At 39.5% G+C, this 25,360-nt stretch overlaps 1 protein-coding gene across 4 annotated transcripts in view; it reads right to left on the bottom strand.

Annotated features, from left to right (window-relative positions):
- Nucleotides 1-25,360, bottom strand: part of LOC126215344 (coronin-2B-like) — a 123,951-nt gene that overhangs the window by 97,214 nt on the left and 1,377 nt on the right. For 3 of the 4 annotated variants that reach the window (XM_049942026.1, XM_049942029.1, XM_049942028.1), the window contains exon 1: nucleotides 756-894. The exons of the other annotated variant lie outside the window; for it this stretch is intronic. The gene's annotated coding sequence lies outside the window, so the exon portion shown is untranslated. Of the gene's footprint in view, nucleotides 1-755; nucleotides 895-25,360 lie in introns of those variants that run through there. 4 annotated transcript variants of the gene reach the window in all.

Genomic DNA, 25,360 nt, shown 5'->3' with positions numbered 1-25,360 from the left:
TGCACTAATAAAAGATCTGCACAATTTTATTTACATGATCAGAATTTGTGAAATCATTACTGAACAACAAATCCAATATAAAGAGATATATCCAGTGTGAGTTGCGTATGACTAAAACTTTTTTTTTTACTTTTTGAACACTTCACAATATTGAACATTTTCAGCAAATGACAGTATGCCATTTTTGTTACACTTAATTCTTTCATCAACTGTTTTGTAATGGTATGGAATGTTAATGGCATTGGAATTCTGTTGGAAATACATATTACAGTAACAACAGTTGTTAACATTGGTGTCGAAACATTTCACGGAAGCATCTGAGAAATGTTCTAAAACAGAAAAAAGATGGCCAGAATCCGTTATTGCAGTTACACACCATCAAGTGTGAATGTCATGCCAAGCCCTGCCGATTATGGAGCTGTTTCTACAGAAACTGTTCACTGAAACCTAAGGACACCATAGAAACTGTTTAGTAAAACCTAATGAAGTTGTCCAATGGCACGCAGGCCCCTAAAGATGAGCTCCTAGAGTTCTAAATACATTTTAAATATGATAATCAAAACAATCTCGATTGACTAGCAGTTCAACATTAGAAAGTAAGTAAGTTATTCTCTCTAGCATCATTACTCAAAATAATCACGAACACACCACCCCCATCACACAACCCTGCATTCTTTTGCAGCATTAACTCCTTTGTTTTGATCACAACCAGCATCAATATAAACAACAAAACAACATGTACTGAAATAGCATACCAATGCAGTTTCCACCTATGCACATAAGAACAGCAGCATCTACGATGCAAGTTTACTCTAGCTGTGTCTCAATTACACCGGAGTTTTGTTCCCCCCTCCAGCCACAACTCCCACCACTGTAGTGGCAAAGTGAACACCAGCCGTAGAGGAAGAACACACAACAAGCCAGTCGAGCATTTATCAGTCTCTTCTCTGGAGATAAGGCTGCTATGTGAGTACTGCCCGCACCACCCTCCCATTGTGCGTCACTGATAAGATCGAGCACCTGCTACTCTGATGCAGTCAATAGTTTACATTACACTGAGACACTATCAGTTCTGGATGAGTCTCTCCTGTCTAACAGTATCTCCATACATGAACATTCCAATATGGCTACCTTGTTTGGACAAGAACTGTACCACCACAAGATATTTCACAGCACAATGCAAAACCTAATTTCTTCAATAAATGCTAATGTATTTCCATGGTTTACATAAAAATTGTGCACAATGAGTTTATGGAACAAAATTGGAATTCTTTAAAAATTTGCCAAGCACAATCTCAGCCACATCACATTAACAATACAGTTCATAGCGGATTAAGAAAACAACAATTTATATATGTAGATGATACACGATAATCTGATAACAGAAAAACCATTAGTGAAATCACAATGCATCAATACAAACAGAGAACAATACGTGGTGGCAATAAGAAGTCTACTCAGAAAGACAGAAATATTATGGGCTGGACAAAAGAGGTGGTGAGAATAGTTTTAGGCTTAATGTGTTCCATAGTTGACTGATGTATCATGTTCCATAGATTCCTTCATGAAAGGAATCTTCCTAGAAGTACAATGAGTAATGGTAATTGAAACAAAAAAGAGTTGCACCAACTTAACAGCTGTGTGTGTGTGTGTGTGTGTGTGTGTGTGTGTGTGTGCGCGCGCATGTGTGTGCACACGTGTTTTTTTAACCATCCCGGATTTCCCATTATACAGAGTGTCCCTTTTTAAGAGTCGCCAGGCAGATTTTTTTTTTTCTGGTTTTTCGCCAGATTTTTCTGTTTCACTTTTGTAATGTGTAAACTGAGTCGGCCCAAACAAACATTGTTCATCATATGTTCCCTGTGACACTCACTCTCAACAGAAACTGTCAGTTTCCACTTAAAAAAAAAAGCAGAATTTTACATGCCCCTTTAATAGAGTAGGCCCAATTTAGTCTAGTTCAGTGATATGTTATTAATAGGGACAAGATACTAACGCGTATTTTCTACAGACGAATGGAAAAACTGGTAGAAGCTGACCTCGGGGAAGATCAGTTTGGATTCTGTAGAAATATTGGAAAATGTGAGGCAATACTGACTCTACGACTTATCTTAGAAGCTACATTAAGGAAGGCAAACCTACGTTTCTAGCATTTGTAGACTTAGAGAAAGCTTTTGACAATGTTGACTGGAATACTCTCTTTCAAATTCTTAAGGTGGCAGGGGTAAAATACAGGGAGCGAAAGGCTATTTACAATTTGTACAGAAACCAGATGGCAGTTATAAGAGTCGAGGGGCATGAAAGGAAAGCAGTGGTTGGGAAGGGAGTGAGACAGGGTTGTAGCCTCTCCCCGATGTTATTCAATCTGTATATTGAGCAAGCAGTGAAGGAAACAAAAGAAAAATTCGGAGTAGGTATTAAAATCCATAGAGAAGAAATAAAAACTTTGAGGTTCGCCGATGACATTGTAATTGTCAGAGACAGCAAGGGACTTGGAAGAGCAGTTGAACGGAATGGACAGTGTCTTGAAAGGAGGGTATAAGATTAACATCAACATAAGCAAAATGAGGATAATGGAATGTAGTCGAATTAAGTCGGGTGATGCTGAGGGAATTAGATTAGTAAATGTGACACTTGAAGTAGTAAAGGAGTTTTGCTATTTGGGGAGCAAAATAACTGATGATGGTCGAAGTAGAGAGGATATCAAATGTAGACTGGCAATGGCAAGGAAAGCGTTTCTGAAGAAGAGAAATTTGTTAACATCAAGTATAGATTTAAATATCAGGAAGTTGTTTTTGAAAGAAATGGAGCGTAGCCATGTATGGAAGTGAAACATGGACGATAACTAGTTTGGACAAGAAGAGAATAGAAGCTTTCGAAATGTGGTGCTACATAGAATGCTGAAGATTAGATGGGTAGATCATATAACTAATGAGGAGGTGTTGAATAGGAATGGGGAGAAGAGAAGTTTGTGGCACAGCTTGACTAGAAGAAGGGATCGGTTGGTAGGACATGTGTTGAGGCACCAAGGGATCACCAATTTAGTATTGGAGGACAGCGTGGAGGGTAAAAATTGTAGAGGGAGACCAAGAGATGAATACACTAAACAGATTCAGAAGGATGTAGGTTGCAGTAAGTACTGGGAGATGAAGAAGCTTGCACAGGATAGAGTAACATGGAGAGCTGCATCAAACCAGTCTCAGGACTGAAGACCACCACCACAACAACAACAACAACAACAACAACAACAACAACAGGGACAGTACTTCAGCAGCAACTGAGCAGCACTACTGCACGGCAGCAGCAGACAGCGTGGGTCTGGACGACATACGAGACAGCGCACGTCAGGAAATGAAAATGTGGCAAACAAAGATTTTACTGTCCACGTTAATATGCATCATTCTCTGAAGTGCATATCACACTAGACTAATTTGAGACTGCTCAATTCAAAGGGTATTTAAAATTCCATTTTAGAAACACTTTTTTAAACAGATCAAATTTTATGTTCTAGAGACCTTTTCAAATTTCGAGCATCGACGTATATATGCACACTAAAGCAATGAATGAAAGATTGTACTGAGGCCGGGATTCGAACCTGGCTCGCCTGTTCACTAGGCAGATGCGTGAACCAATATGTAACCTTGGCACAGTGGTTTTACACAACTGCACAGACTACCCCAGGATGCCTCCCTCCTCAATCGTCCAATGATGAGGCACTGTTCCAATACAGTTCGAGAGCCTCTACAATGCTGTTCGAATTTAGTACACTGAGATGTGAATGGGAATTTGGAACAAAGAGGAAGGCACGCTAGGGTAGTCCACGTAGTTGTGCTAAGCCACTGTGCCAGGATGGCAAAGCAGTTAGCGCATGCCCCTAGTGAGACACACCCAGGTTTGAATCCCATTCTTTGTACAAGTTTTCAATCACAACTTCAGTCTGCATATATACAAAAAGAAATCTGTTCGTAATGGGAAACAAACCAAGACTTTCTGTTGACACTGCGGATTGCATGAAAGATGTGATGAGCACTACATGTTTTCAGTCATTGAAAGCTACACTGTTGAAGGCTTTTTGTCTCCACCTCTGCACTTCTGCCTCTAGTGACATCTCTGCCCAAACCCTTTGTCTTTAAATATGTCTGCTTGTGTCTGTATATGTGTGGATGGATATGTGTGTGTGTGCGCACCAGTGTATACCCGTCCTTTTTTCCCCCTAAGGTAAGTCTTTCCGCTCCCGGGATTGGAATGACTCCTTACCCTCTCCCTTAAAACCCACATCCTTTCGTCTTTCCCTCTCCTTCCCTCTTTTCTGATGAGGCAACAGTTTGTTGCGAAAGCTTGAATTTTGTGTGTATGTTTGTGTGTCTATCGACGGGCCAGCGCTTTCGTTTGGTAAGTCACATCATCTTTGTTTATATATAAAATAGAGGGAAACATTCCACGTCGGAAAAATATATCTAAAAACAAAGATGTTGTGACTTACCGAACGAAAGTGCTGGCAGGTCGATAGACACACAAACAAACACAAACATACACACGAAGTTCAAGCTTTTGCAACAAACTCTTTGCCTTTGAATATGTCTGCTTGTGTCTGTGTATGGCGGATGGATATGTGTGTGTGTGTGCGCGCGAGCGCGCGCTAGTGTATACCCGTCCTTTTTTCCCCCTAAGGTAAGTCTTTCCGCTCCCGGGATTGGAATGACTCCTTACCCTCTCCCTTAAAACCCAAATCCTTTCGTCTTTCCCTCTCCTTCCCTCTTTCCTGACGAGGCAACCATTGGTTGCGAAAGCTAGAATGTTGTGTGTATGTTTGTGTGTCTATCGACGTGCCAGCCCTTTCGTTTGGTAAGTCACATCATCTTTGTTTTTAGATATATTTTTTCCCACGTGGAATGTTTCCTTTTATATATATATATATATATATATATATATATATATATATATGTGTGTGTGTGTGTGTGTGTGTGTGTGTGTGTGTGTGTGTGTGTGTGTGTGTGTGTGAAAAAGTGCAGAGTGAACTATTTCTGGCCTGGCTGTCAGGTGGGAACGTGTAATATCGAATCGACAGATATACCACGACAAATGCCTAGTATTTCATCAGAACGCAACTACACCTACAAAATTCAATTTGCAGCTTCCAGTTTGGAACCTATAAAAGCTAATAAGCTTCCTACACATAGCTTCACAGAGACCATAAAGCTAAAACACAGTTACAATTAGCTCTCACTCTGCTGAACATTACTTTAAAATTTTCCTAACTTTGTTTCTGGTGTGCCTTATTGTTTACTACCAATGGAAGTAGTGGATAAAGTCACTCTGAGAAGAAATTCTCAATGAAACACTAGAGCACAAGACCGTAGATGATTGTAGTGCAAGTTGAAACACCAAAGCATACTGGCAGTCATTCCTTCCAGACTCCATCCAGGAATGGGACACTCGAGGAAACTTAGTATACTGATGTTCACAACGCTGCCATTCTGCTCCTGCTACTTACAACACCATCTGTGCTACTTCTTTAAATGAGGTTTGTGGCAGCAAACTAGCCTGCACCATAAAGCCAATAAATGGGCAAAGGCAATTTCTTTTTATGCGTTGTGCATTCCATATTTACATCCCCCAGTGAAAAACCATATTTTCCTACAGGGATGTCTTAACAATTAGACAGCTGAGAAGCAAGTGATTTTATGGTGTCATAGTCATTGTACTGATTACACAATACTGACAAATAGCTGCATCATCACTGACACACTCATCAGTCAAACTTGAAAGGTTGCACTGTGCTTGAAACAGGTGGGTAATGGGGAGGCTTCAGACCCTGGAAAAGCTGTGGGTAGGAAATTGTTATTTTAAAATTACTCATGACACATAAAAGGAAACCAATCCCCTTGCAAGAACATTTGTAGATTTTAAGAAAGGATGGAACTGTGTCCATAGACCTTCAACATACGAAATCTCAAGAAACTTCAGACTGCACTCAAAAATAGTCAACTTTACAGAACTCACCTTAACACAAATCAGTCATGCTTAGAACAAAATTTCCTGAGCAGTTCACTGAAACACAGGGAGATTGGCTGTCACAACTGCTGTTCCACTGTGTTGAACTATATATACTGAGAAAATGGTAAAAGATTAAGCTGAAGAATGTTGAAACTGGAAGACCCAAAGACAACATTTTAAATTTAAACTGCCTTGCATTCACTGACTGACTTGCTATCTTGTCCGACAACATTTAGTAAACATGGCATTGGTTAAATCACTAGAGGAAATAGCACAGAAAATCGGTCATGGAATTCCTTAAAAGAGACACCCACTGTTTCGACTATCGTGTTATAATTCCATGTATTGACTCGTTCCAGGACCATGGGGACTTCTCCTTAATTTGGTCCCACAGAACAATAAATTAACAAATCATACTAGTACAACAGCAAATTAAAATCTCTGAAAACTTTAAATAATTGGAAGAAATCATAAATATAACCTCAACAATAAATGTATGTGGCACAACAGATTAAACTAACAAAAGCACAAAGATCAGTAAGAATACATAACCATTAAAGGGCTCTCAATAGCCACAAAATTAAAACACTAAAAAACAAAAAAACAAGTGAAACTGCATAAATAGATAGAATGCTCAAGACGTAAATGAGAATAATCGCAATGAGCATAAACAAAAATACTAAGAAAATAAAGACACTCGAGACTAGCTGTTTATGAAATATACAACTACAAAATGGAACCAGTAATGAACACAGAAAGAAAGTAGAATTTTATTCCTTGGTCACAAGAAAACAGAAATTGGAGTACGATAGAAACATTATCCAACAGGAAGAACATCATTAAATGGCTTGTGAAAATCAACGTAGGTATAAGGGTACACCAAAATTTCACATTTTTTTAAAAAAAATAACCAAAGCATATAAAATCAAAGCATTCAAAGACACAAACACTTCTATAAACCAAGATTAACAAATGAGGGAAAGAGTGATTACAGAGAAAGAACAACATTTGAGGCATGCAGGACTGAAGTAGTATTGGACCAAAGGAAAACTGAAAAAACTTTGTTTGCAATAGCTAACTGCTTGGTAAGAGGAGAGGGGAAGCCGATTAGTCAGCAGTGTGGAAATGAGGTGAAGAAGATCAACAGCTTCAGAGGCAGGTGAAGATATTAATATCAAGAACAAAAAAATGACCGATACGTCTTTCTCCTCACAGTGATACCTCAACGGTATTAAAGGCGGAGAGTGTGGACTTCACTAAGGTAGACCTAGTGAAAGCAGCAACCCACAAAGCAGAATTGAAGTTCACGTCACGTCTGACTTGCAGCTAGCAGTTACATGGTCAGCGCCTGTCTGTATGTTGACAGCTGCTGTAAAAATCAGTAGTGTCTGTTACCAAAGTGGTAACAGAGGAAGATTTGAGGTGAAATATGCCTTTTGCTGATGATATTGCAGTAATTTCTAAGGACAAAATAAATGCAACGATAACGATAGAACCACTTTGCGACATTGGAGCTAAAACCGGCTTACAAATATAGGTAACATAATACATTGAACATATACGCAATAGTGAAAAGCACTTACAAACACAACACGGGATCATCAAAAGAGCTAGTAAGTTTGAGAATTTGGGAGAATGGATATGATCAAATGGTATTATATAGTACCACAAGTTTTACATCACCTCGGTTCAGAGAGTTCCGGAACCTGTACAGAAAACTGGAATAGAGATCAACATAAACATCATTTCCGCCCTTTTTATTGTTCACGAAAACCCCACATTGCATGTTGTACCACCACACAGAGAGACCTTCTGAGGTGGTAGTCCAGATTCCAGCACACACCGATACCTCTGATACCCAGCAGCACGTCTTCTTGCATTGATGCATGCCTGTATTCGTTGTGGCATACTATTCACAAGTTCATCAAGGCACTGTTGGTCCAGATTGTCCCACTCTTCAACGGCGACTTGCCGTAGATCCCTAAGAGTGGTTGGTGGGTCAGGTCGTCCATAAACAGCCCTTTTCAATCCATCCCAGGCATGTACGATAGGGGACATGTCTGCGGATCATGCTGGCCACTCTAGTTGAGCGATGTCTTTATCCTGAAGGAAGTCATTCACAAGATGTGCCTTTTAACCTTGCATTCACCTCTCTGTGACGCAGAAGTTCACCAGAAATCACCCATGGTTTGGATTCCACACTGAACTGTAGGTCCCCTTTCCCTGGTTAGATAACTGGCATATATTACAGACATGCAATTCACCAAAGTGGTCAAAGACTTGCACCTGACCTTGGAGCCACACAAAATTATTATTGCCAGAATCTATATACATCTTAATGTTCTATACATATTACAAATTAAAGTCCCCCACCGCTCTTTTCTGTATGTATGTGAAGTCTACTCTCAGTTTTGGTCCAGTTTTCATTAATACGCACACTAAATCAGAGATACATAATTTTCTTTTGTAGCCCTGAAAGTCATCACCTAACAGCCGAAACTGGTAATCAACTACATTATGTTGTAGTACTATAATAAGTGATCCCTTACAGAGGTATGTATTTATACTCTCTCTCATCACAAATAGCATACACGTATTTGCTCCAAGCGAAACTAAGTCCTGTCGTACCTTTAATGTAGTCAATCTGGCAATCCTCTGTTGCTATTGATACTACATTCGTGATTTTTAAGGTAGGGCCATTTGCATGCAATCAAATGAAAGCAATATCCGTTTCACCACACAATTACACCTCAATTTATAGCTATCATCAGTACGTTGAAGTGATGCATACAAATTAAAATGCATATTTACTTTGGACTACTGATGGTGCCTTAATAAACTGAGGCAAAACATGTCTGGCAAAACAAATATTGCCTTCATTCAGTTGCACAAAGAGAGGCTTAATCAAAAGTCACTAATATAAATAAATCCAGTCTTTTCTGCAGCACAGATTTTCTCAACCAACATAGATATCTCTCTCTCTCTCTCTCTCTCTCTCTCTCTCTCTCTCTCACACACACACACACACACACACACACACACACACACACACACACACACACACACACACACTTTCTTTCTGTTCTACTTAGTAATATAGCAAATGGAATTGAAATTATTATCCTTATATCTAAAAGCTAAACCAGAATATGATAAGGCAGCACAAACAAAATAGCAACACAGTGAGAGAACTTGTTGAGGCCACTTCACAAACCAGCTTCTGCAGGCAGACAACACTACAACCACCCATGAGCACCACAGCCAGCTGACTGACTGACAATGTGACACCAAGAACACAATAAAAGCACATTTCAATCCGCTGGCACCCCCTTCCCCTACATCACACACTTTGCGACCACCAAATGTAAGCTCCACCCACCTCCAGATGGTCTGAACAGCCCAGCTGCTGATGCTGAAAGCAACAGACAGCAGATGTGGAAAGAGAAAGAAGTGCCTGGCTAAACTTTCCCTGCTGCCTGCCACAGTGGGGGACCGAGGCAAGCAGCAAGGAATGTGGCCGGCCTGACTTCGCAGCTGCTGGTCACGCAGCACGCTCACAAGAAAGTGATGTCACTTCCATCTCCCCATCACAATTGCAGAAAATAAACCACATACCTAATACTTACATCACGTGATTACTTACCATTATGTGAAATAGCCAAAGTGATGCCCAGATGCTATTTTGTCTAAAACTGACATGCATTGATGCCCAGATATTTTGAGAACTAGTCTTAAGTTTAAATCCATGTGCAGCATAGGTGGCATGGGGATCTTTTTCACCATATAACTACAAAATCTGTTCACTTGCATTGTGTACTCTCAGCTACATATTCAATGCAAACAATTAATTTAATTCATTTGGCACTGTGCAAGTGGCTTACTAATGCTGCGGGTCTTATCAAACAATTTTAACCTGTGGGAGTATTGTGGTCTGATTTATTGATGTGTGACAACATTCAGTCTCAAAACAGAGGACAAGTATTTCCCCAGGTTTGTGCCAACAGACTTTAAGAGAATACCTGAATAGTCTCCTGTCGAGTCCAGAGGACTTACAATGTGACAATGTGTTTTCTGAGTTGTCAAGTACGTGACAAGTGCACTCCGACAGCTGATAAGACAAAGCTTTGACACAATAATAGTGCACCACCCCATAGAACCCCAAATGAATGAACTTTATTTTCTGCATCAGAAACTGAACTCTACTGATTTGAAACTCTTAAACAAAATTTGGTATCTGCATAATTAAAACTCCTTCATACAATAAAAAAAAAACCAGCTGCAGATGCAGTGCATTCCACTGCAATGACAGGAAAACATAAATCACAAGAGGGAATTGCAGGAAAATATAACAGCTCCTTGGCAGTTAAGAATTATTGACGTAAGTGGCAGAACAATCAGTCCATTCACTATTTTTTTTTTTTTTTTTTTTTTACTACCACACAATATGGGTAGGGGTGGGAAGACAGGAGAGAGAGAGAGAGAGAGAGAGAGAGAGAGAGAGAGAGAGAGAGAGGTAGGTGTATGCTAATATCCGATTGATTGTTGATGCTGTGGTGTTTCAGTTATAAATGGTATTTGAATGTACGACAAGGTAAGCAGTAATAAATAAAAATTATTTCTTGCAGGAATTCAGTAACAAAATAATTTTGTTACTTTTTCAAATGTTTTAATAGCCTTTACCATGACTTTTAGCCACCACTGTCTTCTCTAACAAAGTATCCTAACTGCAACGCAACTTTTAACAGAAAAAACTCTACTAATTGTTAATAAGGCAATACTTTGTGCATACACACCATTAAAAAACATAGCGATGAAACTAATTATAATCATTCATAAAAATACTAAAGATTTACTTAAATAATTAATGTACAGACCACACTGCTAGATAAAACTTTTGTCAACAGAGTAGATGGCAAAAGTGAACTTGAGACTGTATGAAACTGGCATTACTGTGATTTCAAATTCCAGCTTTCGCACAGCCAGGTCCATAAGAATTGCTAATGAAATGGTTAATACTACAGACTCCATTACTAGGGTGCCTTGGTATATTACTGTCACCTCAGGCAAAAACTTATAAGCAGTGGACATCTCTTGGCCTATTTGCGTTGTGGCTTCCTTCAGTATGACGATTACAACCAAACTACATTCAATGTAAAGTCATGAAAGGAAAGCTAATTAGAAAATATGATCTGGTCGTCATAAAAAACAATAGCAATAAATCAATTAAATTTCTAGAAAATTAGAAGCATTTAAGAAAGCAAGCAGAAATATGCAAAGAGAGAAGTTGTTAGAATCAGCAGACAGAGGAAGAAAGTTGTGTTCCTACATTTTTGTTAGAAGACGTGATGACAGTTTTGTCATCACTACCCCCCCCCCTCCCCCAACCACAAAAAACATTAATAAATAAACCTGTAGTTCGTCCATGGGCTGCCTGTATATCCAAATGGATTTTTATGACCATTTTTTCAATACACAAAGCAAATAACTCAATTTGTGGCACGACCACCACATTCACAGTTCAGCTTTTAGTAGTCTTCTGTTGTCTACATTCTTTTATTTTTAGCTACTTTTTAAACACTTTCACAGCTCTTAGGAATCTGTCATTTGGCAAGTGTCAGGATCACACTGCCACTTTAAGTTCAGGGACTGCTATAATTCTATTAAATTTAATTTTAGTTTCTTCCTATTCATAGTGCCACACACATTCTTATATACATTTTGATCTGGATAGTTTGTTTGATATCCAATACAGTTAAAAATTTTTGCTTGTTGTATTATCTTCAGTTTTAAATTTATCAGTATTTTCTTTACTATTAAAAATATGCTCTTACTTCATACCCCACATATCACTGGAAAGAACACAACTACTCTGAACAGATATTAGGTTACATGCTTATGGTTAGCAACCTGAATAAGGAAGATTACCAATGGAAGACTCACTGCACGTAAAGCTTTAACATATTATTTCAGTGAGGAACATTAAAACAAAGTGAAGGTCCAGATGTGTTTGTTATGTAAGTAAGAAGCTCTGGAACAGCATTCCCGAGTGAAGGTGTTCACCCTGGCAGTGGCTAATTGGAGGGAAAGTGCAGGCACTGGGGCGTTGCAGATGCGCTGCCGCGCTCTGGTGGCCGGGAGAGAAGGCCGGCTGCAGCTCACACCTCCTGCCTCACTGGAAAGCACTCTGCTTTATCTGCAGATAACTCCACTCACCAGGAAGTTTCTCAAACCCCTCCTTCCTCCTACACACTGTCACAGCACATACTCGTATTAATGGTTAGGAACTGAACCACACATCACACAGCTGCAGTTATTTTTACTTCGACAATCTATTTCAGGCACAATCTGACCATTCTTGGGCCATGTCTGTCACAGAAGAACAATTATAACTTGGAACCTTGCATGGTTATTTACTATAAAATTAACTCTGTGTATAATCAGGTGTCAATGTGTATCTTAATTCACAGTCAGAACATGTTAATGATAAATTCTGTTTTTAAGTATTAACATAGTACAATTACAAAGAGCAATCTGTGCATTCATGTATCTAACCTGACTAGGAAGTTTTTCTATAACAACATAATCACCAGCTGTCAATGCCTTTATTTAAACTTAAAACCAAGGCTTAGTGAAGAAATGATGCTGGAGACTTTTAGACTAGAACTGACATTATTCCTGTATCAAGCAATCATAATATCTTATGACTTATTAGTTAATATGGCTACATATAAGCCCAGTGTCTGGCACAAGGCAGAATTCCTCACCAGTTGTACCTACTACTGTTTAACACAACTACACTTGCAATTATTTTTTTTCCCCACAAAGTATTTGTACAAGTTACTTTTATTTTTTGAATGCATACACACTTATGTTTTAAACATTTTTATAAACGGTATTTTAACAATTTAATCTGAATAATTATGATTGTAGAATCTAACAAAGGAATAATTAATGCAAAATCTTGATCCTGCAATAGTTTCTTGAATTTTAGTACAATATGATGTCGTGGTTATGTTGTTAGAATATAACAATTAAAATGTTTGCAATACCTAAGCCCTGTAACATAAAATATTTGGTGCCTCTCTGCGACTAAATGCCTGCTCCATATGAGTAGCCATCTATTCTTTTCATAAAATTGTCAAAGAAATTAAAGACAATTTTATAGGAAGGGAAGAAGATGTGATTAAAAGGAGATGAGACACTGCAAGAATAATGTAACACAGTACTGAAATGTGTAAGTTGAAACTAGGCATCTGGAATAGGTATTCTTGAGAAGTCCAACAATGATGAAACTGTTACACCTGGGGTGAAAGAGAGATATGACACGTGAAACACCCCGACAGTTCAAGAAGAATGTAATAACTGCAGTTTCAAATAACACAGGTGTGAGTATTACCAAATAATTAGATTAATAAGTCATGTTTGCAAAAATGCCAACACAAATTATCCACAAAAGTTTGGAACAACTAGTTGAAGCAGATATGAGGGAAGATCAACATGGATTCAGGAGAAATGTAGGAACAAGAGAGGTCATACTGACTTTACAATTCATCACAGCAGATAGATCAAGAAAGACAAACCGACATTTACACATTTGCAGATTTAGAACACACTTTTGAAGAGGGAATAAACTCTTTGAAGTTCTAAGGGATAAAATATAGGAAGCAAAAGTAAGTCTTCAAAAGATTTGAAGGACATGAGAGGGAGGCAGTAAATGAAAACAGATAAGAGAAAGTATTGAAATACGGTGCTACAGTAGAATTCTGACACTTACAAGGGTAGATAGGATGATTCATTAAGTGGTACTGAATAAAGTTGGCTTGAACATATTTTTGTGGTGCAACTAATGTTAAAGAATGGATAGACTGGTAGGACAAATCTTTCAGACTTTAGTACCACTATATAAAATTCTGTTCTAAATCCTAGGCAAGGATATGTAGTCTACACAGATATTAATTTTAGTATTGTGGCTGTAAATTGCACAGTTACTCCTAAATTCACTCTTGTTACTAACCAAATACACATTTATGGAGGGTATTTGTATCATCCTCTAACTAAGGCGTAGATTCTCTAGCTGCAAGCTTTTTAACACACCAGAAATTCTTATGACGACACTGCAATGGGGCTACATTTGCTCAACTGTGGGATTTGTGGCAGAAAACAAGAGTATATTCAAAATGAACAGCAGTGTAAATTCACTGAACCCAAAAGAGGAATGACTTTTCTATCTTTGCATTGACAAACTATGATCAGATAACAACTTCAACTCTTCTTTCTTTGTTGTTTCTTATTTTTCCAGTACTCATTCATCTGCTCATAATGTTGTCTTTTCTTTTGTCCACATTGTTTCTAATTTCTCATTTCTTCTGTCTTGAAAGTCTTCTAAATTTAGTATTTTGTTCTTAAAAATATTCCTTTTATTATTTTTCATTCTTTAATGAGGTTTCCTTCTAGTTCTCTTCTTACTTCTATAATCTATACTATTAATGATTTACTTTTCCAAAAATATAGGAATATTTGCTTCATTAACCTGTTCCTGTTCATTCAATAGTGATGTCAAAAGAAGATTGATCTTCACTTTGCCACTATTTGATATTTCTGTATAATTCTGGTAGATTTTTATATTATAAACTGATTGTAGGCAATGAAAACCTCATAACTCCATATGTCTCTGAAAACTCATCAATCCAGTAACAAGTAACTCCATAATCATAGAGAGATTTGAAAGTGCATGGATTTCTCTAATCTGACAATAAATAGGCTTCTACTACTCAGTTACATGCGTCACAACCTTCTTAATCACTTTATATTATTTTTTAAGAAACCATTTTTGCTTCGCCTGCAAAATTTAACAAAATGGAGCTACAAGGTTTCCTTTGCCTATTATCAAAATATTACAAATTATTTCTATATAACAAATATAAGGGGGAATCAAAAAGTTCCATTTTAGGATGCTGCTGCAACATATATGCAACCTAGTGTTATTCTGGTGCTAGTATATAAGCACCAAAATGTACACACGGGATCAGTGGGGCATTCACATCTTTCCAATATGCACGCGGTAAATGCAAAATTGTGAACTATGGCGATTTTATTACCGATTGTGTAAAAGCAGGACCAACATGCTGTTATTCTTTTCTTGGCTGTCAAAGGACAAACACCAGCAGACATCCATCAGAAAATGAAGAATGTGTGTCAGCACGTCTGTCAAAAACTTCCGTTATGGAACAGTGCGCCAAGTTCTGTGCTGCTGCTTTATGATAACGCACGTCCTCATATCGCATGTGTCATAATGCAGAAGTTACATCAGCTCGAGTGGAAGACACATTACCACCTGCCATACAGCCGCAATCTCCCCCCATGCAATTATCACACTGATGGTCCCTTAAAAAGAAGCTTGAAGGGTCAACAATTCCTGTCGGATGAGGATGTGCAGCCGGCAGTTACAAACTTCATCACACAGAAGGACATGGTTTTTACCAAACTGGTATTTTCAACCTGGTGCTTCAGTGGGATGACTGCCTCAATGCTCACAATGGTTCTGCCTGATTTGACATACCGACTCTGGAGAATTTTACATTTTTGATCATCTCTTTCATTTCTATGCCTACATGTGTATAATAAAGGTCACCTTACGACCTACCTCAAGCCCTTTTTCTGACAACTACGTAAGTACTATTAGGAAAATGTGTGCGGCACCCTGCTACACACATTTTCAACAAAAATCTGAAGGCTACATGTGATGAACTGTAGGTTTACAAGTTACCTATGTTGCACGTTTTTCTCCTGATCATTCATTCACAGACTGCATTCCAAGAATTAGAACATTCGGAGAGGTGCAAGGAGTCAAATTGCACACCAATAGGCAAAGGTAGCCACTGCAGGCTACTTTTGTAAAGTATACTAACAACAAATGATGACTTGTGATTATCCACTCGTTAATTCTGACAAGGAGACTAATTACTGCTCACATTGGGCATTTAAACAATCATTCTTCCTGTAGTGTTGTAGTTTACTGATAGTGGCACAGGTGGTACCTTGATGAAGTTTCCTGGGAGCGCAGTGAGTGGCACTTCGAACATCGCCACCAATAGGATGACCCGACCAATGAAGAACCTCCAGCCTGGCAACCGATGAAGATGACCAGAATGGGGTTACAAGCGGTGGTCACCTAAGCACCACCTTGTTCAACAATACTTCTGTGTCAATGATTAGTGCCAAACACTACTCTGAGATATATAGATAACTAGCTCTACTGGCAAACATTTAGTGAACACGGGTACACACTCATGTCGGGCCTCTGCTTATATCTAGCCACGGCTGCCACAAGTTGTCAAGAGTGCAGCAGTTCTTCAGCAACAAGTTGAGTAAAATATATTTATTTGCTTGCTTATCGAGATTCCTACACTGACAGATCCCTTTGGCCACCTTCCATCCAGTTATCATTGCCAACAAAGACGTAACCTTTGGATCCTCGGAAAATAACAGTTGCCCACTCGCATCGTAAAACTTCCTGCACTCCATGTTAGTTAATTGGTTGCATCTTCCATTGATCAATCGCATAGTATGGTAGCCATAATGATGTGAAACACATGCCAAGTGCACAAGGAATGCACATATGAAATATATACTACAGTACAGTGTTAAAGATTAATATTTCTATTATTTACCCCAGTCCCTTAAATTGCACAACATGCATATACTACATTCATAGATTTATTTATTCCTATTCAAGAATTCATCTATGGTATAGCAGGAGTAGTCAAGGAGATATGATTTCAATTTATTTTTGAAGCTATTACTGCTTTCTGTCAGACATTATATTTCATCTGGTAATTTGTCAAAAAATTTTATAACAGCATATTTTACCCCTTTCTGTGCCAAAGACTGGATGAGTACAGGATAGTGTAAGTGTTTCTTTTTTCTGGTATTATAATCATGAATGTCACTGTTGTTTTTAAACTGGTCCATATTGTTGAGAACAAATTTCATTAGTGAGTAAATGTACTGTGAGGCTGTTGTAAGAATTCCCAATCTTTTAAAAAGATGCCCACAAGACATGCGACTATGACCCCCACACATTATTCTAACCACTTTCTTTCGAGCAGTGAATACTTTTTATCTATGTGTTGAGTTACCCCAAATTATTATTCTGTATGACATTAGAGAGTGAAAGTATGCAAAGTATTTTAGCTTACTAATTTCTATATCCTCAAAATTGGCTATTATTCTGATTGCAAAAGTTGCTGAACCTAGTCGCTTTACAAGATCCAAAATATGAATCTTCCAATTACGATTCTCATCTATATGTACACCCAAAAACTTAGTATGCTCTACCCTGTCTACTGACTTCTGTTGATGTGTTATATTTATTGAAGGAACTGTACTTTTTGCAGCACAAAATTGGATGTACAGTGTTTTTTCAAAGTTTGGAGCAAGCCCATTTTTCCAAAGACCTTATTTGTATCATTTTCAGAATTGGAGTTTCTTTTACTGGATTAATAATGATGCTGGTATCGTCAGCAAACACTGTCAGTTCAGCTTCTTGTTTCCGATAAGAAGGGAGGTTGTTCAAATACACTCCTGGAAATTGAAATAAGAACACCGTGAATTCATTGTCCCAGGAAGGGGAAACTTTATTGACACATTCCTGGGGTCAGATACATCACATGATCACACTGACAGAACCACAGGCACATAGACACAGGCAACAGAGCATGCACAATGTCGGCACTAGTACAGTGTATATCCACCTTTTGCAGCAATGCAGGCTGCTATTCGCCCATGGAGATGATCGTAGAGATGCTGGATGTAGTCCTGTGGAACGGCTTGCCATGCCATTTCCACCTGGCACCTCAGTTGGACCAGCGTTCGTGCTGGACGTGCAGACCGCGTGAGACGACGCTTCATCCAGTCCCAAACATGCTCAATGGTGAACAGATCCGGAGATCTTGCTGGCCAGGGTAGTTGACTTACACCTTCTAGAGCACGTTGGGTGGCACGGGATACATGCGGACGTGCATTGTCCTGTTGGAACAGCAAGTTCCCTTGCCGGTCTAGGAATGGTAGAACGATGGGTTCGATGACGGTTTGGATGTACCGTGCACTATTCAGTGTCCCCTCGACGATCACCAGTGGTGTACGGCCAGTGTAGGAGATCGCTCCCCACACCATGATGCCGGGTGTTGGCCCTGTGTGCCTCGGTCGTAAGCAGTCCTGATTGTGGCGCTCACCTGCACGGCGCCAAACACGCATACGACCATCATTGGCACCAAGGCAGAAGCGACTCTCATCGCTGAAGACGACACGTCTCCATTCGTCCCTCCATTCACGCCTGTCGCAACACCGTTGGAGGCGGGCTGCACGATGTTGGGGCGTGAGCGGAAGACGGCCTAACGGTGTGCGGGACCGTAGCCCAGCTTCATGGAGACGGTTGCGAATGGTCCTCGCCGATACCCCAGGAGCAACAGTGTCCCTAATTTGCTGGGAAGTGGTGGTGCGGTCCCCTACGGCACTGCGTAGGATCCTACGGTCTTGGCGTGCATCCGTGCGTCGCTGCGGTCCGGTCCCAGGTCGACGGGCACGTGCACCTTCCGCCGACCACTGGCGACAACATCGATGTACTGTGGAGACCTCACGCCCCACGTGTTGAGCAATTCGGCGGTACGTCCACCCGGCCTCCCGCATGCCCACTATACGCCCTCGCTCAAAGTCCATCAACTGCATATACGGTTCACGTCCACGCTGTCGCGGCATGCTACCAGTGTTAAAGACTGCGATGGAGCTCCGTATGCCACGGCAAACTGGCTGACACTGACGGCGGCGGTGCACAAATGCTGCGCAGCTAGCGCCATTCGACGGCCAACACCGCGGTTCCTGGTGTGTCCGCTGTGCCGTGCGTGTGATCATTGCTTGTACAGCCCTCTCGCAGTGTCCGGAGCAAGTATGGTGGGTCTGACACACCGGTGTCCATGTGTTCTTTTTTCCATTTCCAGGAGTGTATATCAAGAATAGAAACGGAACTTTGACTGAACCCTGTGGAACACCTAATGCAATTTCACACCAGTTAGATGAAGTGGCAAACTTATTTAAATCACTTAACCCATATAAAGACACTTTTTGTACCATAGAATTGTAATTTCTGTAACATAATGTCATGGTTCACACAATCAAATGCTTTGGACAAGTCACAGAAAATTCAGATCAACAGAAGCGTCCGATCTCACGCGTCGGCTTTGACCCGTGACGTAAGGGTGTTGTGGTGTGTGACGTCATTACCGCGCGGAGTTTGGTTTGTGAGTGTGGCGTGTTTGTAGATGTCCTCGTGTTGCGGTTTGTTGTGCCCTCTGGTGGTATGTTCAGGGTTTTCGTTTGTTTGGTGTATTGGGCTCAGTTTGCTGTTGCTCAGTGTCCAGTGCTGTTTGCGTATTTTTGAAGCGGAATTCGTATCAGTTAGTTAACGGTTTTGTGTGATGGTTAATGTAGTGATGATCGCTGTATGTCGCGTGGTATTGTTATTAACTTTAATTGGTTGTGGTTTTTTGTTCAGGAATGGATATGAAAGATAAGATAAATCGTTCTCGTTTGAGGGCTATGATGGGGGACACAGCTTTAGAGCTGATTAAGTTCCTACAGCTTTTTGGCCTAATTGCTGAGGTGGTGAAGTGCGGTGAAGCAATGAAGTTCCGGCCTCTCGGACCAGGGACGGTTATATTTGGCACTGTCGCAAAGGTGATACATGGCATTCCATACGACGCGGTACCTGGTTCGAGAAGTCTATGTTGGGCATGCGCAAGATTGTACTTGTTAATTATTATTTTTGTTATAGATCCCCACAGAGTTTTTGCGCGCACGAGACTGGTGTGAGTGAGAGGAGCGTTCTGAATTGGTATTCCTTTTGTCGTGAAGTGTGTTCAAAATTTATTAAGTACAGTGGTAAGTTGGGGGGGGGGGGGGCATGGGGTTGTTGTGGAGGTGGACGAGTCACAGTTTGGGAAAAGGAAGTATGGGAGGGGGAAGTCTGTGGCTGGTCTTTGGGTGTGGGGGGCTGTTGTTCCGGGGGGGTGGGGATTCCGAATGTGTTTTTAGGGTTGTGGAAGGGAGGTCCAAGGCCGAATTAGTGGGGTTAATTGAGGAATATATAGAGCCAGGGTCCACAATAGTTTCTGATGCTTTTTGTTCTTATAGGGGGTTGGGTTAGAGGGGATTTAATCATTTAGTAGTGAACCATAGTTTAGAGTTTAAGAATTATGAGACAGGGGCTTGTACTAATACAACAGAGGGGATGTGGGGGGCGGTTAAGTCAGTTCTTGGGAGGGGAAGAGGCGCTCTTCCAACCTTCAGTCTCATTTAGATGAGTACTGTTGGTGGAAGAGTGTCCCCAGAGGGCTATTGTGTTGTTCGGGTTTTCTTAAGGGCTGTGGGTAAAATGTATAGGCCGAAAGTGGTTAGTTAGAGTGGTCTGGGTAGGTGGGCGGGTGGCTGCGGCTCAGGGTGGGGTGGGTGGTTTATTTTGTTGTAGAGTATTTGTTAAGGTGGGGGGGAGTGTGTGTGTTTTTCGTTTTAGTTGTGGAGGATCTATTTTGTTCAAGTTTTTGTTGAGTTGTAGTGTGTGGTTGAGACTTTTTTGGCTTGGTTGGGGAGGGGGGGGGGTGTTGAGGTGTGGGTGGGTTGGGTTTTTCTTTTGGTTTAGTATTTTTTCCTTGGTTTGTGTGTGTGTGTGTGTGTGTGTGTGTGTGTGTGTGTGTGTGTGTGTGTGTGTGGTGGCCAATCTAGTTTGTGGGGCTGGAACTTTCTTGTGATACATTGTCATTTTTTTGTTTTCAGTGTATGTGTTGTGTGTTGGGGTCTAGGGAAGTGTTTCATTGAAATTTGTGGCTGTGAAGGTTGGTATTGGTATTGGGAGATGATTTTTAGTTACATAGGTAAAGGGAAGTGGTCGATCCTAAATTACGGGATTGGGAGCTGCTGTTGAGCTATATAGTTGGAGGGAAGTGTTCAATCTCAATGTTTGGTGGAGTATGTTGGTTTTTGTAATGGGAGATGGGATCGGGAGCTGCTGTAGATCTATGTAGGTCAAGGGAAGTGTCCGTTCGTAATGTTTGGTGGTGCATTTTGGTATTTGTATTGGGAGATGTGATCGGGAGCTAATGTTGAGCTATATAGGTCAAGGGAAGTGTTTGATCCCAATTTATTAGATCGGGAGTTGCTGTAGATCTATATAGGTCAAGGGAAGTGTCCGATTCCAGATAATATTGTGTTTTGTGGTATTTGGTGAGTTTTGTGATGTTGATTTTTTTCGTCGTTTTGCGTGGTTTTGTATGGGGGTGGGTGCCTAAATTTGTTTATATTTAGTTTGTCCCCACCCAAAAACCCCAATTTCCCACGCTTGTCCCGTTAAGAGTCATTAGGCTTTTTGTGAAACGTGTGTGTGTTTGTTTTTCGATGTATTTTCGTCTTTATAATATGTATGTAACGACTTTATATGCGCCATATTGGAATTGTCGTTTATGGTCGTTTCCACCATATTTGTGACGTCATGGGACAAAGCAGACGGGTGGGATCGGACACTTCCGTATTGGCAACATTTTACTATTTAAAGACTATCATGCCGACAGTGAAATTGTATATTGCTGTCTCAGTAGAACAGCATTTCTGAAATCCGAACTGTGATTTACTAAGTATCCCATTACTGTTGAGATGGCTAACCACTCTTCACTCATCAGTACATTACTTTCCCGAAGATTTTTGAAATTGTTGTAAGCAAGGATCCTGGCCAATAATTATTGACATCTTTGCTGTCCCCCTTTTTGGAGAGAGGCCTGACAATGGCATATTTTAACATGTGACTTGGAAGAAACACTAACAACTGGTACAATGGGACATACAATCTGCCACACACATCACAATGGTTTGCAGAGTGCAGAAGTATGAAGAAGTCCTGCTAATTGTATGAATTACTTCTACATCCATTTATATTCATATGAAGAAATCAGCTACACTCAAGGAAAAAAAAAAAAACATCACTGCTGCAACTCTTGTGCTAGTCAGTTGCCGATTTCACCTAATACTTCAAACCCAACACCAATGTAACATCACATAGTCACTGGCAGAAGAACAACATTTTGGACAAAAACATAAAACTTAATTCTCAGAACTGGTACAATGGGATGTACCCTTTTTCATGTACCTCACGACAGTCTGTAGACTGTAGATGTAGATTGCATAACCTATATAGAAACTATTTCATCCCCAGGTATTGTAGATGTGAATTTTACTATTCATCCTCAATTCCATCTCATTCACCACAAATACCGTTAAGAAGTAAATGTACTGGCATGTAAGTCGCTGAAAAACTTTTGCAAGCTGTTCTGTCATCAACTTTATGTAATGATTTTACTCCAAGCTTCTGTTGTGCAAACGGTTTTCTGGTCTTAGCAGCACTGTCCCATAAGACTACACCATAGGACAGTATTTGGGTGAAACTATGCAAAGTACACTTCAACTATCTTCTGTTCCGAGTAAGAATAAATTAGTAAAATTTACTGAGTGGTAATGCACCGGACTAGAAATCCAAAGGTCATGCATTTGATCCTCAGTAACTATTAGATTTTTATCTATACTTATCACTTCTTTCACCTCTGGCAACATTCGTAAATGTGAAAAATGTCGAGCCGTAACTTAGTTCGGAGTCCACATTTAAGTACATCTCATCCTATAACTGACTCAATATGGCAATTTAAAAGCCCGAAGGAAGCAGTGGGGTAAAAGGCACTTATAGCATCAATGACTGCTGCATAGCATGCTGATGTGGATAACAACTCTTGTGATGATCACTGGGAACTGAATATGCCAAATTGTTAATCGGTAGCCAATTAGAATGCTTGTTCATAATTTCCTAGAGTTTGTAAATACAGTTGGATGGTATTTTTTATTTAGGTTAGAATTTAACTACACCGTTGGAATTTTCCGTAAAATCTGAAATAACAATTACTGTGCAAGTAGGTTACTACAGTGGTGAATGTATATCTCATTGATACATATCAATCGATTGCTGCAATCTTAGTTTTGGGTTCAGATTCACCGACTTTGTTAACTCACAAGCAAACTATCACTTTACAATTTAATGTAGGCTTCGAGCTATGCTACGGCTCAGTCTGTCAGCAGAGCTATATTTTTCTTGGCACTAAAAAAACACGAAAATCAGTAACAAACATTAAAATTCTTAATATCAAGACCTTTAAATGTTATTCTAGTGCTCTCCGAAACAGAAACAAATGTAATCCATTAGTATTTTCTGCCAAAATAAATCATTATATTCAGTGATTCTCACAGGCAACCATGTGCTATTGCCAACCAACATCAATGAATTGCCAACATCAGCATGCAACACAAGAGCTGCTAACATTGTAAGCACACCAACATTGTAAGCCACCAACAGCATACGACCTCTGACAGGATCATATGGATCAAGAGCAATATTCGATACAAGTTGTCATCTTTGACCACTGACAATTTTAATGACTGCTATTACATCACCTTTTGGTACATATACTCACATTTTAGTTGTTAATTGGGAAAACCGGGAAATGTGACAGCAAGAAAATGTAGTTTGCGGTGACAGACTGATCTGTAGCTTAGTCTATTAAAAAAAAAATCAGTGATATCACATTATAGTCACATATTGTTTACACTGTTTGGCACATGTTCCCATGTTACTGGTCAAAGCCAATAACTTGTATTGGACATTACCCTTTACTCAATCATGCCTAGTAAAGCAAACCAATCTTTAGGCTGATGACAGCTTTTTTTATTAGATGTGTTAAAAGGTCACTTTTAACTCACTATACTGAATTCAACAAAATAAATCCTCTAAAAAAGGTAGTTTACCAACACGAAAATAAAGTAAGGATGATTAGGATTTAATGTCTCGCTCACATCAAGGCCATAAGAGACAGAACAAGTTTGAATGGGATCCAGGATACAGGAGGGATCAGTTTGTCATGACAACCCACACTCCAAAAAATAATAAGAACCCAAAAGAATTATTGTTAGTGTTCTGTTCTCTTTGTCTACACATGTATGACAACACATACCACATCTCGTTATATTACAGAATGAATCCCACATCTGGTAACAGCAAATTCAGTTGACTCCACAGAACAGAAGGGCTATTAACTTCACGCAGTGCAGCCACTGTACTTAAGCTTTATATTGTTTGTTTATCTGATTTGTCAATAAAAATGTGTGTGCTTTTAAAAGGACATATCTGATCCTTGTCTTCTGTTTTCTAAGTTCTGAATAGATCAACAATGCAGGTGAGCCAAATTTAAGAAGGGGCAATAACATTATCAAAAAGCATGCCCCAATGTTGGCCCAAGTCTATATGATTATATTTAAGTTCAAGTCACGCCAATACAAACAAAATACCTAATGAAAAGTGTGCATTGCTGAAGCAAAACAGAGGACATTCAACAAAGACTTCTTCACTGCTACTGTAAAATACTATCATTTAGATGCCAAGAATTCTGGCCCAAAGTCTTCTATTGATTCAGAACTAAGGAACCAAGAGATGAAAAAATTTACAGACTAAGACAATTTTGTGCCACAGTTTTGCTGGTTATTACACCCATAATAAAGATGATGCAGAACAACCAAGATGTCAGGTAACACAAATGGTATTTTTCTAATAGTTACTCTGTAAATATATATTCAACTGAATACCCTGAAACTATCTCCAAGTTAACTGAATTCTTTATTGGTGCGCGGAGAATTGATTATTTTCGTCATTTTATTAATCCATGGAGAGCTGCATCAAGCCAGTCTCAGGACTGAAGACAACAACAACAACAACAACAACGGAATCTTATTACTCTACAATTCACACATACAATAGCAGTTATAAAATAAATACTTTTCTTGATGCTCTACATCAAAAACATTAGCTGCAGAACAAAAACACCTTATTATTGCAATTTTAAATTATCGTCAGAAGTGTTATTTGAGTTGAGTAGTGCAAAGTGTATACAGCAATCACAGTAGGCATACACAAGGTGATCACCTCCACCTCGAATCACAGAGCTGTGACAATCCCAAAACAAACTGTCAGATTTTGTTTTAGTCGACTAATCATTCGTAACTGATGAGTATCATAGCTACCAGTACAACAATAAAATAATAGTGAAAAAATACACCACTTGATGTTGGGAAAAATCTTCATGGGGCAACCAACTTTCAAAAATATTTGTCCTGTCTACTTCGGTGTTTTTAATAATTTAACGAACTGATACTCATATGTGATGCTTCATCAAGGGAATAAACAAGATGTCAATGACAACACAAACAATTTCCATGATGTACGAAA

This window comes from Schistocerca nitens, chromosome 12, assembly GCF_023898315.1.
Source record: "Schistocerca nitens isolate TAMUIC-IGC-003100 chromosome 12, iqSchNite1.1, whole genome shotgun sequence".
NCBI lineage: Eukaryota > Metazoa > Arthropoda > Insecta > Orthoptera > Acrididae > Schistocerca > Schistocerca nitens.
The sequence above is the reverse complement of the archived record's forward strand: the minus strand, read 5'-3'. Positions and strand labels throughout refer to the sequence as shown.